This window comes from Gossypium hirsutum, chromosome D11 (genome assembly GCF_007990345.1).
Source record: "Gossypium hirsutum isolate 1008001.06 chromosome D11, Gossypium_hirsutum_v2.1, whole genome shotgun sequence".
NCBI lineage: Eukaryota > Viridiplantae > Streptophyta > Magnoliopsida > Malvales > Malvaceae > Gossypium > Gossypium hirsutum.
Genome location: NC_053447.1, coordinates 12,220,157 through 12,235,573, shown reverse-complemented (window position 1 = coordinate 12,235,573; position 15,417 = coordinate 12,220,157).

Sequence of the window (15,417 nt, the reverse complement as noted above, 5' to 3'; positions counted from 1 at the left end):
TATAATGTTATATCATATCATATCATATCATATATTTATAGTTTATATATATGCATCGATGATTAAACATTATAATATCATGCAATGCTATATCTTTTACTATAAATTATGTTATAATAATAGTTATATATTAATATTGACCATTTTACCATTAAAGGCCCATTTCCAAATTTATTTACGGAAATAGGCCAATCTTTTCATTATTTACCGAAAATGGTCGATTTTAGCAAAATCCGTCCACGTAAGAGCATTTTTAGAGGAAATTTCAGCAAAAAACGTCCATGGGGGAGCAATTTTGCCATGCCAGCACAAAACGCACCTACGTGGATGCGTTTTGCTGACGTGGCAAAATCGCTCCCCTAAGGACGCGTTTTAGCCCGTGTTTTTTTCCCAATGGCTATTTGATTTTTGACCATTGGGGGGTCCAACGGTAAAAAAAAAACCTATAAAACCCCTTCCTATTTTTTCACACATTATTTCTTCAATTTTATCTCAAATTTCTCTCTAAATTTCTCAAAGCTCTCTTTAATTTTGGCAAAAAAAGCTCCCTTTAATTTTTTTCTGAATTAGTATTTCTTTTTATAATTTCAAAAATATTTGATCGTGTTAGTAATGACCGGAAAATTAATTCGTCTCGACCATAAACATATCTCCGTCGAACAAATGAAAATGGTCAGGGTTAATTTTAATTTTTCAATATTATTTAATTTTTTTCATTTATGTAATTTTAATTAATTTTTATTTTATAATTTTTTATAACAGTCTGTAGATCGGGTGTTACAATGTTATATTCGTAATATGTCTAGTCCTCTATCACCGTTTATAGAGAAATACTCGCGGGAAGCGGGTTTTTGGCACGTGGCCACTATAGGCCGAGGTGCAAGTTGAACCCAAAACTCATCAATGCGTTGATAGAGAGGTGAAAACCCGAGACGCACACATTCCATCTTCCATACGGAGAGTGTACCATCACTTTGAAGGACATGCAGTTACAATTGGGATTGCCGGTGGATGGGTCCGCACTCACTGGGTCCACTCAATCTGCTGATTAGGGAGCCGTATGTTACGATCTTTTGGGTGCGATTCCAGATAATATTTACAGTGGTCAGATCAAGATGAGCTGGTTATGAGACACATTCTAGAAGCCAGTGAATGATTCGACTGAAGTAGAAAGAATACGATATGCCCGGGCATACATTCTTGAGATGATTGGAGGTTATCTAATGCCGGACTTGTCACGAAACCTCGTACATCTGAGGTGGTTGCTAAAACTTGTTGATTTTAGAGCAATTGGCGAATTTAGTTGGGGGTCTGTCGTGTTGGCAATATTGTACCAAGAGATGTGCGGGGCGACGCCACCAACTAAAGCCAAAAACGGAGGTTGCCTATCACTAATACAATCATGGGCTCAGTTTTGCTTTCTATTTTTACGTCCTTGAGTGGACCACCCATATACATTCTCACTCATAACGAGGTAAAATCTATATTAGATTTTACAATTATTACATAGATTTAAAATATAATTGTATGCTAAAAAATTATTTAATTAGATGGAACCATTCGGTGAGTTATATTGGAAACCGCCCTTGAAGATATACGGCTTCTATTATACCAACGGTCTGAAGAGCAAGTAAATATTAAATAATATATATAAATAAAATAGTAATTTCATATTTAGTATTTAGTATTATGTATATAACTAATATTTTTATCATGTTCTTATAGTTTCAATGGACATTATACGAGGATCCGAAAATTCAGGCAGTAATTTTGGATGAATTCTTTCAAAATCTGAACATTTTCATGTGAAGGTCCCATTGGTCAACTATGCTACCATGGAGATGCACCAAACGGATAGAGTGTTACGACAATTTAGATTTCGACAACCGATTCCTATGGCACCAGAGGAGCTCAATGATGAGCACAAAATCGACTCACGGTAATCGAATACAAATTGGTCGATATTCTGATCGAAATATATCGAAATATGGGAAAATCAATTTGATCATATACCTACTTGGGAACCAATCATTGTTCCAGAGTTAGCGTACGCGCCGAATTACATGCCATGGTTTAGGATCCATGGTAAGCCATATTTACTGTCAGAAGAGCAGTGGCGTCAGAAAATTCATGTCGAAAGGGAACGACAGCGACCTTTAAATCTAAGAAGAAGGGATAACAACACGGGCCCATCAACAACGACCACATAATCATCGGGCCCAACGCCTTAACCGACGACACCCACATCACAGCCTCTTCAGATTATGTCAGGTGCATATTCTAGCCCTTATATGTATCCTAACCTTATATGTTTCCTTTTCCCAGTCCTATGCCAGGTTAGAATGCATGGCCCGGTGCATATCATTTTCCGATGACTCTGACTCAACCAATGATATATAGGCCGCTGTCGCAGGAGGGATCACATGAGGCACCGTCAGTGAGCTTTTCCCATTACCAATCCCTATCGCCTTATGAGATTCAAACACCTCCGCCCATGGGTGATGCAAACACCTCTGCATTCTTTATTCTATCAAGGTGGGTCATCTTCCCAATACCCACGACTAAAACCCCTGCCGGAGCAACCACAACCCCCACTGAAAGCTAAACCAATGAGGAATCCAACGCGTAACCGTCGACGACCCCCATATGGCACTGATTCCAACCGGCACCAACATTGATTTTTTTAATATATTTGTACAATTTTTTTATATTGTTTCATTTAATAAAATAAAAGTTGCTTTTAATATTTTATTAGTAATTTATTTTTTATATTTTTAATATATTTGTACAAACTATTTTTATATTGTTTCAATTTATAAAATAAAAGTTGTTTTTAATATTTTAATAGTAATTTATTTTTATATTTTTAATAAAATAGAAGTTCTTTTGAATTAGGTAATATTTTTATATTTTTAATAAAATAGAAATAATGCACCATAATTTTATTACAACAACTATCAACTATTTTAATTTGGACATAATCGAATTGTATAACCTGGGTTCCTACACCATCCGCACAACTTCTGTTGGTTCGTTCTTTCTCGGATATCCATATTGTTACATATCCTACTCGAGTAAGGTTGACATTTTGGTTTGCGATGCAATTCTCTATCTAGTAACAACTTAAATGGAGCAAGCAATACAGACGACCACTTACGTTCATCTAGGACCAGTGGCAATACTTGTCTCCACACATTGTATATGTGTAAGCGATATAGACGGAGATTCTGACAAGCTGTAATTGCATGAGCGCATGGATAATGAAGTGCATCAAACGTCCCACAATCGCAAGTCCTATTTCTCAGGTGTACATGATATTGCTCGCCTGTAATACCTTAGTTCGGTCTATCAAACTCTGTCACAAGAAACCATAGGTGTCGCGATCGTGACACACTGTGTGCATGGTGTTGGCCCGCGTCTTTGCCTTGTCAATTTCTTGCAATACCTTCTGGCACCATACATGGCCTCCCTGCATTTGGCCTTTATAACTCGCTGCTCACTTTGGAAATAGTGTCGCTAAACGAAAATATGTCTCTCGCACAACTGATGTTATCAGTAAATGACACGTTCCTTTTAGAACATAATTTATGCATTGAGCCAGGTTTGAGGTCATATGACCATGTCGTAGGCCGCCATCATCTGCTTGTGTCCACTGTTCGAAAGGTATATTATAGGGGTAGTCTACGCCTTGTTCGTTAACTGAACGCAAAATCGCCAACATCTCATGAAAACGGTCCTTATTGATTTCGTACCCTGCCAATATAAGTTGATAGAGAAAATCATATACCACTCTTCCATTTAGAATAAATTGAATATTACAGACGAAATTATATTAATAGTGATTAAATACCCATATTGGTCACTTGTCGTCGTTTAGTGGTAGACCGATATTTCCCGTAGTAGTTGGACGCAACGTGCCTTAGATAATATCGATGTTGTGTACGATCCCATAGGCTTCCTTGTTGCTTAATTGCGGCTAGTATTCCAGTGCCCCAATCCAATATAACGCAGATATCAGGTTAGTGGCAGACATGCCTTCTTAACCTAGAAAGAAAAAAATTCCAGTCATCACCTGACTCCCCCGGTGTTATTATAAACGCAATTGGAAGGATTCTCCCACCGCCATCATGTGCCACAGCTAGCAATAGCCGATGGGTATATCTACCATACATAAAGGTACTGTCAATTTGTTCCAATGGATTGCTGTACATAAATGTGTCTCGGCATTGCTTAAAACTCCAGAACAGACGCTTGAAGACTTGGCATCCACGGAGCAATCAATCGTTGTAGTACGCAGGTGTCATTTTAAGGTCTGTTATGCAACCTAGGACGTACCTCTCCAGCACCTGACACCACTGTCACACCTCATTATATGAAGCGTCTCACCCACTATGTATATTTTCCAATACTTTCTACTTAGTTATCCAAGCCTTGCAGTAAGAATGCGTGTACCTTAATTGGCTACAAATATTGGCAATTAAGACCGACACTGAAGTTCTTGGATCCGCATTTACCGTCGGTAGTATTAAGCTAGCTAACATATCTGAATCCATCTTGGGATGATCTTGTGAAACACTTGTCAACGAAGCACGTTAAATAATGCAACATTACGTAATAACAGTATTATTCAAAAACCCTAAACACCAGTGATACTGTACCAGCAACACATGTATGTGGACCTTAATTGGCTACAAATATTGGCAATTAAGACCGACACTGAAGTTCTTGGATCCGCCTTTACCGTCGGTAGTATTAAGCTAGCTAACATATCTGAATCCATCTTGGGATGATCTTGTGAAACACTTGTCAACGAAGCACGTTAAATAATGCAACATTACGTAATAACAGTATTATTCAAAAACCCTAAACACCAGTGATACTGTACCAGCAACACATGTATGTGGACCTTTGTACTTTTTTATCTCTCACAAGTCTGTCTTTTTCTTAACAGAAGCCATGATTTTTCATGAACATGTACTGTCTTGTACATCACACTTGGCCTCGAACTTCTCAGATTTGGATTTAACCACATTGTAGTTGACCCCGTTCATGATTCTGTATTGTTTCAATACACCACCTTTTGTGTGGTAGATTTGGAAACTCTAACGCATCATTTGCTAATAGATCGATATTATGCATGTTGCTGGAAGCGAGTACGCCCTGAATCGCGAATTTTTTCTTCATCTGAACCCCCTTCAACATCTCCAGTTCGGTTAGAACAGGCTTCGGTTCAAAAAATAATGCAACTTCTGCACCATCGGGGCAGGGCTTTCAAGGTGGATCCACATCAGACTCATTATCCAACGCACCATTATCTGCAAAGTACGAGGTCCCCTCGTCTGTGGACGTCGTAGGAAGTACATCATCTCTTCTTGTGGACGTTTCATAACGTCCCTAGTCATATGCGGATTGCCAACCACTAGAAGTTGATGTCATTTCCAGTACGTATTTCAGTATCGAACCTCGACCGACTGAGGTGCATATCCCATCCACTAATCGAGTCTCATGCAGGGGTTGTGTATTTCATACTGCTACCAAACACGGGCACTTTTGTGTTCTGCCTCCCACTAATAGAGTGTAGGGCAGGGGTCGTGTATTCCTCTTGAATAGTAGTAGATGTTAAAGTCGCAAATACTTCATTTGGCAATGAAAATTGTACATATAACTCAAGATAGGGTGATCCACTAGCGAGATGAGTCTGCACCATCGTCTTCAAGCTACGACCACTTTTGATATCAATGAGTCATATGTCATAGGATCAACCAAAGTAAAAAATTGATACTTAATAGACGAAACTCTCATTGGTGTCGTTCCGAAGATTTTACGCCTAATTTTTTTATGAAGTTCGGTCAAATCTATGTTATAGTTAAAAACCAATCGTGTTGCGTTCTTTGATAAAAAATGTCGTTCTCGGTGTCACGGACCTCACCATCATAGTAAATAACAACACTAATACGTTCACTCATCTTCAATTTTTATTCTAGTTAGCCTCAATTTTTCTTGCTGTAACTTATGTAACTTTTTTCAATAATTTTGCTGACAGTACATCTTGCTTGAAGAGTTTTTAACACTATTTGTTCAGAACCGTATTCTCAAAATTATTTTTTCAGGAACTACTGTAGAAAAAGAGCATCCACGTGAGAGCTTTTTTCAGTAATTTTGCTGACAGTGCATCCTGCTTGAAGCGTTTTTTACACTATTTGTTCTGAATCGTCTTCTCAAAATTATTTTTTCAGAAACTACTGTAGAAAAAGAGCATCCACATGGGAGCTATTTTTTAGTAATTTTGCTAACAGTGCATCCTGCTTTAAGCGCTTTTTACATTATCTTTTAGAACCGTTTTTTCAAAATTATTTTTCAAAAACTACTGTAGAAAAAAAAAGTTTTTATATTGTCAAATTTTCCTTAAACCCTAAACACAAAATTATTTAAAAAACTAAACCATAATTTAATTAGTTTTTAAAAAAATCCTAAACCCTAATTTAATTAATTTATTTAAAACCACAAAAATCTAACTTAATTAATTTTTTTAAAAAACCCTAAACCTTAAACCTATCAAAAATCCTAAATTATTTTAACAAGACCCTAAAACCCTAAACCAAAAAACCCTAGAGACTAAACATGCAAAAAGCCCTAACCCTAGAAAAACACAGGCTAAAACGCATCTCTAGGGAGTAATTTTGCCATGTTAGCAAAGCGCGTCCACGTGGGCGCATTCGGTGCTGACATGGCAAAATAGCTCTCCTAGGGACGCGTTTTGTTGAAATTTCCCCCAAAAATGCTCCTACATGGACGCATTTTGCTAAAATCGGCCCTTTTTGGTAAATAATAAAAAAATTGGCCCATTTCCGTAAATAAAGTTGGAAATGAGCCTTTAATGGTAAAATGGTCATTAATATTTTTAGTAATAGTTATATATTATTTATTTTCTATATTAACAATACTAATATATTATAATACATTATTATATTATCAGTAAAGTTTAATTTTATAGATTTTAGTAATTATTAATTTTATATATTTATTATATATAAAAATAATTATAGCATTAAAAATATTTTATATTAAATTAATATTTTTTAAAAATTATTTCACTTTATAATATAACATAAAGAATTACTATTAATTAATTTTCTTATTAATAAAATTTTAATATAAATATGCAATGCTTATAAATACATTTAAAAAAAAGATTGGTCATTTCTTTATATTTTATTTATATTTTTATTTTAAGTAATAATATAAAATTATATTAATTATTAAGGTCTGTTATGGCTGTCTAGTTATAAAATCGGGCATTTTCAGGCTTTGGGTCAAATTTATCTCAAGCTCGGGTCAGATCTATCTCGGGCTCGGACCTGTTCTAGGCTCGGGTTTTATTAGTCTTAGATTTTGTCGAACACGAGCTTTCTCGGGCTTGGGCTTTTTCAATCTTGAATTTTCTCAAGCTTGGATCTGTTATGAGCTTGGGCTTTCTCGAACTTGAATCATTCCAAGCTCGGATTGTCACGGGCGGGCTTTAGGCTCGAGTCTGTTTGGTCAACAATTGTCCTTAATGGCATAGCAACGAAGCTCTCTTCATGGTGCGAGATGTTTATGCATGGGAGGCATTTGAGGTATCTAGTCGTTGGGGTAAACAATTGCCATCCAATCAAAGAGAATTTCATAAAGTGAGTGTTACTGATACTATGATTTTGGGGTGATGGGGTGTCACTTCTTTGGTGAAGAAGAAGTTTTTTTCATTTGGACTATCTATATTTTGATTAATAATTACTTTGTGGTTATTTCAAAATTTTAAAACAACTTTTAATGACTGTTGTCGAAACCATTTAAAAAAAATAAAAATTTTAGGTTGTCGACTTAAAAAAAATAAAATAAATGGGAGTCGTCACCAATCTTTTATTGAAGTGTGATTGGATCACCTAAAAAACGGCTTTGGTCTACGAGTTTTAGAAAAATGGATCCGGGAGTCAGTTGCGTACGAGGAAGGATTAGCACCCTCGTAATGCCCAAAATTGGTACCTAGTTAATTAATTAGTGTCTTAAGGTCGAGAATTTGGAAAAAAACGTAATCCTTAGCGAAACTTAAAAGGCTACGTATTAAGACCCTTATTATTTCAGAGAAAGAAGATACCACACCCAATGCGTTAGGGCACAACATTCTAATTTTCCCCGAAATGAATCGGGCCAAAATACTTGTATAATAGAACTTTAAAAGAACATCCACTTATCCAAAATTTAAGAAATCACACCCAATACGTTAGGGCACGATTCCTTTAGAATCCCAAACTCGGAATATTTCCTTTACTTTAAAAGAACATCCACTTATCCAAGATTTAAGAAATCACACCCAATACGTTAGGGCACGATTCCTTTAAAATCTCAAACTCGGAATATTTCCTTTATTATTTTTAAAAAATCTCCATTTCGAGAAATCAATGCGTCACATCCAATACGTTAGGACACAACGTGTTGAATTCCCAATAATGAGTTTTTATTTTTTGATTAAAGAGAAATGCTCGATCGTTAGATTTAACGAATAAAATCGGAACCCAATACATTAGGGCTCAATTTCCTTGAAAATCCTAAATACGAGCATTATCTCAATTTTGAAAATTTTCTATTTTTAAATTTGAGTAAAAGATGATGTAACGTTATATTGTACGTACAAATGCTATAATAATAAATACAACAATAATAAATACATCAATGACATATCACTAATATAAATAAATCAATAAGCGAAATTAATATACATAATAAAAACAATCACATGCAAAATATCAAACAAATAAAAAACATTCTTTTTTAACATATAAACGAAAACATGAATTAATAATCAAATGAAGAAAATAAACAAAATATAAAGAATAAAAGGCACATAATATATACATTAATATGAATATAAAAAAAATAATACACTTATGAACATAAAAAAAATATAAAAATATATATAAGTCACAAAAGATGTACTAAAATTATAAATATATATATGTACATATATATTTACAAAAAAAAATATTTTGAAACTAAATAGAAAAGTATATATATGTATATAAAAGTTAGAAAATAAAATAAAAAAACAAAAACATATGTATAAAATATATATAAGCCTCCATATATAAAATAATATATTACATAAAAAACGATGCATGCGCATGAATATAAAAATAAAAATAAATAATAATAATAATAATAATAATAATAATAATGATAATAAATAACAATTTTCTTAAAAAAAATCAAATGAATTGCAAAGAAAATGTAATTAAAACAAAATGGAGGGCCGAATTGCGATGCGCGCATTATATGAGGGTCCTAAATGGAAATAATCCATTTCCCCTAAACGGTATGCAGCAATGTGGGCTAAAATGCCCTAACGGTAAAATTTATGGGCCCAATTTTAAAAGAAGAGAAAAACTTAATTAAACAATATAGCAAGAAGGGAGGACCAAATGCGCAAATTACCCCTTTAGGGCAGGAACGCGCGGATCCTACCTGCGAGTCGGGTCAACGAGCGGATCCTGCCTTAACGATACGGCGCCATTTCGGTGTTTTTATTTTAAACTGAAATTTTTTAAAACAAATGAAAAGATCATTTGTAACCAAAAAAAAAAATCTATTTGCTTTCTCTGCTAGGGTTTCGGCCCTAGCTTCTGTGCCTTTGGGCCGTCGTCGCGAAACCACCGCGAATGGTGGTTGGAGCCGCACCCCAAAGAGGCTTGTTGGCTTTCTTCGCGCAGATCTGGAGGCGTCGCAAGGTAAACCTCTTTTTTACCCTCGTTCTTTCCGTTTTTCTCTCTTATATTATTTGTTTGTAAAAAATAAAAATAAAAATAAAAAAATAAAAGTTGTAAATCTCAACCTTTTGATCAGTTTTACTGTCTATTTTGAATATTCGACTTTGCTGTGAAAATAATAGTCCTCTATTTTTATTGATTTTTCATCCCCGATTACAGTATTTCAATGGCTATTTTATAGCCGAAATAATAAAAATAAAAAATAAATAAATCTGCTGGATCTGTTTGATTTGATTTCGGAATCCTTGATTTTCTTTCCTATCTTTGCTGATTATTTCTTTCCTTGTTGTTTTGTTTCCTTGCAGGTGAAGATCACGGAGATCTGGAGGCATGATTGCGGCGTGAGACTCATCCCAGAAACCCTAGGGTTTCTGATTTCATGTGGGGCCCTTGCTTTTGGGCCTCTGTTCATTTTGGGTTTTGGGCCACATAAGCCCATTGTAATTTGGACTGTAAAAATGCTGGACATTATTTTTTATTATTTAAAAGGCCGGGCAAAATTTAGGTATTACAATTGTAATTGCTAACCTTTTTATGTAGTAGCGTTCTATTGGCCGACGATTACATCATTTATAGGACCATTCTTTTTATTTTTCTACTATTTCCCAAGTCTAAATCTTTTTATAGAAATAGGGACCTTAGGGTTTTTATGGGTACTTCACTTGTGCATTTTCTTGTTTTCTAATGTTCTCCTATCTCTTTTTGGAGTTCATCAAATTTATTACTCTAGTAAGTTTCTTTTTGCATTTGTTATTCTTGGAAGGAACTTGGCACCAAGAAATTGATCGGGAGACCCAACGTGGAAAATGGCTTTGCTACGAGTTAGTTCAACTACTATAAGCAAGGGTTTCACTTTACTCTCACTAGATTGCAGAAGCTAAGCCTTGTTTCATTTACTTTTTTGAGGGGGGAGTACAAATGGCATGGCTCTTTCTAATGTGCTCTCGCAACTTCAAGGAAAACAACTTGCACTTGAAAGCACTAGAGGCTCCCATAATCCTCATATAACTCTTATATTGATGTAAATGATCCATTGAATATTTTGTTCCCTTATATTGTCCTTTGATAGTTTGCAAACAAAAACTGGGATTGGCCTTGTGGCCACCAATACAATTAGTGGATCATTTTCATATTGGACCAATAAAGTGTCTCCTAGCTTCGCAAATATTTTTAACATTTCCATTTCTCTCTTTAATGTCTTCATTTTTTATTCAAGAGGGGAGGCATCCTGTATAGTTAGTGGATCATGTTCATATTGCACCAATGAAGCCTCTCATGGATTCACAAATACTTTTAACATGTTCATTTCTCTTTAATGTCTCCATTTTTTATTCAAGAGAAGAGCCCACCTGTAACACCCCTAACCTGTATCCGTCACCCAAATAGGGTTATGGAGTATTACAGGATAACAAAATAGTAAATCATTCAAATCATACATTAATACAAACATAATCAAATTGCTTGGACCTTAAGAAACTCAAATACTAACCAAAATACAAAATCGAAATGACATTAATCAGGTCAAAAACACATCAAAACCAATCTAATATGTGCCTAACCAATGTACCCTCATTGGTACCACAATTATATACAATTTAATCTCAAAATACAAATTAATTCAATTCATCAACTCATTCAAGCAATATCAAATCAAAATACCTAACAAAGTTACCACAACCACAACAAATCAAATATAGGTAAGCCACACATACTAGCATACTCATTTTCATACCCTTTGCAAATTAGTTATTTGCACAAAATATCATTCATAACATTTACATAAGCCAAACATTAACCAAAATAGCACAAGAGCTTATACATGCCATATAATCCAAATTTAACGTTTCAAAAACTACCGAGATAAATTGGATAGTGTGACTTGAGTGCTAATCCAATCGTCTAACCTGCCGAAAATCTACAATGACATTAAACAACACAAGTAAGCTTAATGAAGCTTAGTAAGTTCGAAGAGATAAACAAAAATCTTACCAAACTAACTATAATAAATCAAATAATAAAAATCATCCATGACAATTCCCTATCATTCACAACTTCAATCGATAAATACATCCGTATTCAAATTAATACAAAAATAAATAACATGCCTTTCAAATTCATTAATTAAATCACCTTACCGAGATTTTTCCATTCGAAGAACGACTTACGGATAAGATTACATCACCAATAGAAACTCATAAGAGCTGGTCCTCCCGATACGCCAACAGAAGGTCGAAAGCTGAACAGAAGCTCGTAAAAGCTGATCCACCCAATCAAGCCAAACAGAAAGTAAAACACGAGAGTTCGCAACAAATGCTGAACCCCGATTTACTTAGGTAAAATGCCGATATCTCCCTCTAATACCATCTCCACTCCAAACCCTCGGCACACACCAAATCACGAATGTACTCAAATCTCGTGTTCAATTCAAACCGAATATCAAATTTCATATTATAATTCAAACAATAATTCAATTCCAATAATATAATATATGCATAATACCAATAATCAATTTATACAAATGTTAAATTTTAACCGTATGAACTTACCTGGACTGAATTGTAGTAATTGCAGAAGTTTAGGGATTATTTCGCTATTTTTCTTTTTCCACGAGTATCTACGGGATCTTGATCTAAAATATAAAAATACTCATTTATTAGCATATATTTCATTTCCAATCCATTTTACAATTAATACTCTTTTTTAATTTAGTAATCACCCTATACTTTTACAATTTTTGCAATTTAATCCCTTAATTAGTTAATCTATCAAATTAACTAATTTTCTCAAATCAATAATCTATCCAAATATTCTAGGCCCTTATACAGCCCCTAATAAACCTAAAATTCACTATCAAACCCTAATATTTTGACATTTTCACAATTTAATCCTAAAATCAATATTTAGCAAAAATCACTTTACAAAATCATCACACAACACAATCAAAGCTCCAAATCCATGTTATTATAAAAAAAATCTAATATTTATCAATGGAAACTTTCAAAATTTTTAACAAAATCAGAAACGAAGGTACTGGTTAGCTAGACCTAGTTTCAACGATCTCAAAAACATAAAAATTAAAAGAAATGGGCAAAATTTGCTTACCGAATCATCAAAACAAAGTTGGCCGAATGCGAAGCCCTAGCTGTGGCTTCCTTCTTTAACAATTTCAGTGGAAAAACAAAGGTTAAAGAAGATGATGCCACATTTTATTTGTTTTACTTTTCTTTTAATTATTAAATTACTAATTTAACCTTTGTTATAATATTAAAATTCACCCATTTAATGTCCACCTTTGTCCATTATTTTTAATAATGGTCTAATTTCCAAATAAGTCCCTTTTCCTTATTCAATAAACCATTTAATCACTCAAATCAAATAGTGACTAAATATTACATCTTTTACGATTTAATCCTTTTTAATTAATTAACTATCGAAACGTTAAAATTTTTCAACGAAACTTTAATACCACCTTAATGACATTCCGTAAATATTTATAAAAATATTTACGGCTCAGTTTATAGAAACAAGGTCTCGATACCTCACTTTCTAAAACTACTTGACGTTAAGGTCTTACCACTTGAACCTAATAAATCGTTATAAAACATAAATTACCAAATCAAAAACCTTTTTAGAATCATATTTGACTCCTAAATATTAAATAATAATATTTACGAACTTATTCGTCGGGTTTGGTGGTCTTGAAATCACTATTTTCTACACCACTAAAAAATCGGGCTGTTATACCACCCTTTATGTACTACATTCCGCATCTCTCCTTCCTACTCTAGTGGGGTGATCCCTATTGGAAAAATTGTAATTTATGAGAAATTTGAGGCATATTCTTAATAGGTAAATATGGAGATTTGAATCATAAAATTATGGTGTCATATTCTACTCCATAAGACCTTTACAACGATATCATGTGCTTAAAATGGTTGAGTGGTGAATGAGAAATTGATGCTCAAAGTAAGTTACTTGGAAATATTTGTTAAGGAAAAGAAAAGCTTAAATCTGACATTGGTTAAATACCAAGTGTGAGATGTGTATATATATGAGAACCCTCTTAAAGGGTAATTGAATGACTAAGCTTGGAATCCTGCCTCACGTGCAGGGGGTGCAAGTCCAAACTCATCAAGGTCGGGGCGCACTCACACAATATGGGCTACACGTAATGTTGGGCCCAAAATGGGCTTGTAGATATTTTAGCCCAACACGAAATTTATTTTTCCTCAACAAATATATACAAATTTGGGTGTTCTATTGCATCATCTTCGTTTTGCTAGTTGTACTTTTCCAATAAGAGCCTAAACAATTTTTGAAGCTTAAAGTATTGTTGTGCAATGGGATTATTATTTTGTAAGATAGGGCTCTTATTCTCATGGTGTTACTATTATTGGTTGCCTTAAGGAAGATTTGGTTGATTTGGGAAATTATGATAATGTCTAAGTGGTTGCTCTTGCAAAAGTTGTTGATAGCAATCTCCCTGGCCACCTAGTTGGCCTATTGGTTGTAAAAAGACTAACCTTGATAGTTCGCTCCTAGTTGTTGTTGATAATATTACTTTTGATCATAACCATACTAGTAGTTCTCCAATTGACCATGCCAATTATCTCTATACTCATATTAATTGTTGTAATACCCCGAAAATTTCTACAGTAAGGAAAGTAAAATAATATCTCTGATATAGTAAAATAAGGAAATAAAGTGCTAAAAAGGGTAATTTTGAGTTATGGCAACATTGAGAAGTATATTATGACATATTAATTCAAGAAAGGATTAAATCGCAAAAGTAAGAAAAGTTTTGTTACTCAAGAGTAAATACTCAAAAGTTGAGGGGTTAAAGTGTAAATATGAAAAATTTGAAGGACTCAATAGTGTGAATATTTTAAGGGTGGAATAATCTAGAAACTAAGGAAAATAGATGGATTGAGACTAAATTATAATTTTACCAAATTAAGTGATGACTCAAGGATGAAATTTTAAAAGATCTAAAGGGCAAAATGGTCAATTTGAAGAAAGAAAAATCTAGAAAATAATGATGATGTTGGAGATATTTTAAAATAAATAAATAAATAAATACTAGTTTATTAATATTTTAATTGGATTTTTAAATGATATTTTATTATTTTATTATTATTGTCATTATTAATATTATTGTTATTATATTATGAAATAAATTAAAATATGACAAATGGATGGTAATGATAAAACACATGTGTAATAATATGTAAATGTACAAATGTAATATTTATATTGTTTATTAAATAGCTATTTATTATTATTAACTATATATATAAGATATAAAGTAAAAAAAAAGAGAGAAAGGGAGAAGAAAGTTACAGAGAAGAAACAACGAAAATAAGGGAAAGAAAAGAACAAGGGGGAAATTAGAGAATTGAAGCTTGGAGCTTATTTTGGTAAGTCAATCAAGTCCTTTTCTTTTAATTTTGATATTTTAGAAGCTTTAGAATAAGGTTTTGATGAAACTAAGTTAACATATTGAAAGTTTATGAGTTCTCAAGTATAGTTTATGTTGAACAAAAACATGAATTAGGGACTTAATTGAATGAATTTCAAGCTAGAATTGATAAAAGGATTAAATTGAAAAGTAAGCTAT